This window comes from Leptinotarsa decemlineata, unplaced genomic scaffold (assembly GCF_025532065.1).
Source record: "Leptinotarsa decemlineata unplaced genomic scaffold, Ldec_3_MD MMD2_tig00003348_RagTag_RagTag, whole genome shotgun sequence".
Taxonomy (NCBI): Eukaryota; Metazoa; Arthropoda; class Insecta; order Coleoptera; family Chrysomelidae; genus Leptinotarsa; species Leptinotarsa decemlineata.
The window spans coordinates 2,958,131-2,963,286 of record NW_027412588.1 but is presented as its reverse complement, the minus strand read 5'-3'; positions in this window follow the sequence as shown (position 1 = coordinate 2,963,286).

Sequence of the window (5,156 nt, the reverse complement as noted above, 5' to 3'; positions counted from 1 at the left end):
ACCAGTCGGTTTTATCATACCTAGTTATAGTTTAATCAATATCAAAAGCTTGAAGAAATAACCCATACCTAAATGGATCCAGTCATGAGGGACATTTACCTGATATTATTTCTGATTGGTTGGGTTTTAACCCAGCCTATATCATTATTGAGGACGTAGTCAGTTCTAGTAGAATAAGACCTGCGGATAAAGGTAATTTTTCAAAAATTTTCGAAGAGAATGAAATCCTACAAAATTTGTCTGTATAATAATACAGTCCATTTTCTTATAATATGAAAAAACTAGGGTACCCATCGGCAAATTTGAAATCCAACATCAGATTAATGCAGTAAAAAATAATACGCCCATAACATTCGCATGAAGTAATCTGAACAAAAATAAAATGAACAATAAATTTGAACAATGAAAAACTAATAGTCATCACCCAAAAAGATGAAGTAAATAGCGATTTAAAAATTGAAATGGTAAGTATATTCAACGAAAATAAAAAAAAAATAATTGATACAGTTCACTAAGGACTGTCATTATGAAATATATAGATTACTTCATGCGAATGTTATGGGCGTATTATTTTTTACTGCATCAATCTGATGTTGGATTTCAAATTTGCCGATGGGTACCCTAGTTTTCTCATATTATAAGAAAATGGACTGTATTATTATACAGACAAATTTTGTAGGATTTCATTCTCTTCGAGAATTTTTGAAAAATTACCTTTATCCGCAGGTCTTATTCTACTAGAACTGACTACGTCCTCAATAATGATATAGGCTGGGTTAAAACCCAACCAATCAGAAATACTATCAGGTAAATGTCCCTCATGACTGGATCCATTTAGGTATGGGTTATTTCTTCAAGCTTTTGATATTGATTAAACTATAACTAGGTATGATAAAACCGACTGGTACTTGATGAAAATCCATTATAACGTAATCATAAAACACAGTTTAATGTGGGATTTTTATTTGAAATCTAACATCAAAGTGTGTCTTTTGAATACGTTCAACTATAACTGTTGTAAAAGCGGCAATTATCAATCTGTATTGTTTATGTTGAATCACGCATTACATCTATTTAAATATGTCTGCATATTACAGCAATTCTTGTTCGAATTTATTCGATAATTTACTTCAAACCGATAAAATGATGGAAAAATCAAAGGCACGGTCACCAAAATAGAGTTTTACGGAAATAAAAGACTTCTTCCCAACAGTGATAAACCTGACAGCCATGAAACTAATATCTAATCTTGAATCATAAGTGACTCTCAGAGTGCATCACAATTTCAATCACAGTCACTGTCCTAATGAAGTTGAACTGATGGAATCAAATGTTCAAATATAATTACGACTAAATATTAAAACTTTGCATGAAGGCTCTTTCAAAAATCACAGGTTTGCTTTAATATTATGATCATGGCAGTGACTGGACCCTAATTCTATTGAAACAATTGAAAAGAATATGTCAATCAAATAAAACTCACCAACAACAGATACACGAGACCGAAATGAAAAGCGAAATGCCACACTTCACTGAACCACGTAACCTCACAAAAATAAGACAATTCCTAAATGCAAATTCCCCTTGAACACCAACAGTTTATATATTATGATATCCAGAAATCTCTAGATCATAAACGGAACTTATTTGTATAATGAAACATTTTTAATCTGAATGGAAACCTAATTCTGAATTTTAATGAAATCTAAGAGCATATGGACGTATCATGTTATCTTCAAAGATTAAGATTAAAACTGTTTTAATCTGAAGTTTTAATCTTTCTCTTTGAAGATGATCACTTGATGATCGAAACACGTGTCGAGGTGTAAAAAATAACGATTTGGTGTTGGAAAAAAACTCCAGTAATATTCACTACACAATTACTTTTTTACTTCTTCAAGTCCTAAATAGTACTACATATTTCAAAAAGAATAGGCTCTACAGATTCTTAAATCTTGAGTGATGAATTCGCTTAGGAATATTTTTAATAATTGGCCCTTAATATAATCGAATCGGCAAACTCGTCCGCCATCTTGAATTCTCAAATCAATGAATTAATATGCTATATTTGGCCCCAAAAACCACTACAAAGAAATTTCGCATGGATTCGTACCATGGTTCATGAATAACAAAATTCATTCTTCATCTTGTCTTTTTTCTTGTTGAAATGAAAATATATTTTGTCACATCCGAATATGAACATCTGCCGATCCCATGAATGTTTAAAATCTACTTGAAACATAGTTCATCATTGTCCAAATGATCTGGGTTACTTGAATATTACACAAATGCAAAATTATCATTTGTACAATTTTCTCAGGTTCCCAACATGGTTTCATCGACTGTATTTTTTTGAGCAGTTCATATGAATAGTTTTTATGCTGAGCAGTGTTTAGACGCTTTCGTTGAGATTGTAGTAGGGAGAAATGCCATTAGTGTCAAATACGTCAGCATTGTAAAAATTGAAACTCCTGGCCACCAACATCAAAGGGACCGACGCTGAGTGGGACTACTGTATATAAGTATACTGTATATAAGTCATACAGTTACTCGTTGCATAATCTACACATTTTTGTGAAAAGTTTATTTAGAAATTAATACTTTTTTTTTCTTTGGAAGATTCCCACATTTTTCATATGAAAATGGAAAAGTAGAGAGCCAAAACCTTTCTTTTCCACACATTGTAATATTTGAAAAGTGAATATGGCATGAGAGAGCCAAATTTGTAAATCTGACATGTTCTCGATAACAAGGATAGGTATAGTGGGAAGTTAACTTTCCCAGTAGGCCCATTTTGTACAACTACCACTGGTTTCGACACTGACATTATCAAATATGACAAAACGCATGAAGGAAGATATGCTGAGTTGGAAGGTCCGTAAGAAGTAACCGACCGAACTCTACAAACACATTGGAATATTGTAATCCATATTTCAAGAGAACAATGCCTCACAATACAATTACCCTCCGACAAAATTAAGCTTTTATGTTCCAATACAGCCATTACTCATTCCCTATATTTCTATAGAATTCGCTCTATTCAACAAGATCTTATTCCTTTCCCGCATAAACTTGACAAAAATTCAACTAGTCTAGACATACTTTTGAACTTACAGAATTTTCAAAGGATATAATTTGTTTTTACTGAATTATATTACGGCACGGTGATGATGAAATGCATTACCAATATGGTTAATTCAAATTGATTAGTTTAAAACACAAACCCAAACATGGGACGAGAGCTGTAATCAACTGTGCGTTCAGTACGCATCAGTCTTACAGGCTGAAGTTTGCAAAATTTTGTAATGCACATCAATTTGAGGTCTCAAGGTAATAATCAGATCCATATTTTCACAAACAAATCATTTTAAAGAACAAGTCGTCCAGGCCAGTCCCAACTTACCTACACTGTATAGGTTTGAAGTGCCAACTACTCCCTTGGCTAATACCACGAAGGGCATCGGATTATATCCGACAGGTGTCAGCACTGAAGAATGCAGAAGTGACATCGAGACTGGACTAAAATGCTTTGAAGAACTGATAAAACTTGCTAGCAATAAACTAGATTGGAAAGTGACCACTCGAAGGCTACTCACTGGATACTGAATATTGAGAGGACACCCGAACAAAATGGGGCTTTAGAAGGGAGATCCTAGCAGGCGATGTAACAAAGAGGTAGGAACAAGATTGTTGGAATGAGTGTTATGAAAAAGATGGAAAGAAAGCAATGAACTCATGAGGCTCATGAGACTGACAAGTGGAAAAAAAAAGTGACGCAAAATGAACTCATAACAAGGAACACTGATTCAAAGTACATACCTTCCTACAAACATATTGAACAACGTCGTGTTCATTCAGGCTACTGTGGAGTTTCGCAATGTGTGAAAACCTTCATTCAAGAGGGAAGACGCCTCGCAGCCCAATTAATAGTCTTGTGGCATCAGGAATGAGTCAATCATCACCCAAAGAATATTGTGTTTACTATATAATATTCGAAACGTCTTGAAGTATCTTTGTTTGAAATAATTATATTTTTTTGGAAAGAAATATTTGGCTTTCTACTACTCCATCTTGATACACAAAAATGTGAGAATCCTTCAAAAAAAAAAAGAAGAAATCAATTTTAAAAGAAGTAACTTCATGCATAAATGTTTAGATCATGCAAAGAAGTAACTTTCAAACTGAAAGAAAAAGTCTTTCTGAAACAAATACTTTCATATGAACACTGAATTATATAGAAAACAATTTTCTCTACTCAGTTTGTATTCCAAACAATCGTTATGGAATTGAATCAGATATTATTCAAAGGATTTCTATACAATATACTAAATGAAACGTTAAAATTTCACTTACATGGAACACTTATGCTCACTGGTAGACATCGATGTTTCGCCGTAAGACACTTGTCATAGGGCTCTTCAGTACCAATCTGGATAGCATTCATATGAAAGTATTTGTTTCGAAATAATTTTTCTTTCGTGTTATTCAATGTGTATATGGAAGTAACTATTTCAGGAAGGCTTTTTCTTCTAGTTTGTGTCTGAAAGTTACTTCTTTGCATGATCTGCACATCTATGTATACAGTTACTTCTTTTAAAATTGATTACTTTCTCCCTTTCTTTGGAAGAATAGCATATTTTTCTGTATCAAGATGGAGTAGTAGAAAGCCAAAAATTTTCTTTCCCAACATAATTAGTCACTCCCAAAAATATAACCCTTTCTAAATAATTATATTTTGTTCACCATTATTTTAGTTTACTACATCACTGATACTTCATTTAGGTATTGTATTCAAATTTCTCAAATGTTTCAACTCATCGAAATATTTCAGTTGTAATAGTTCGAATATTTGAGTTTCCAGGCTAACACATTTCGAACTGGTGACTCTCAACAACATTCAAACAAATGTGGATACAACATAACACACAACACAACACACAATAGTATATATGTAGAGCTATATATACTATTGTGTTTTATGCTACTAGGTCTTCCAAGGCGTCTTACACCCCACTGATGAGGAACAACTGAATCGAAACAAGTGATTGCATTTTATATGTTTACTCTGAGTATGATTCCTAAGAATTATGATGAATCGCAACAGGCAAGTACATCATTGTAGTTGCCTGTTGCAAGTACAATGAAAGATACTTATC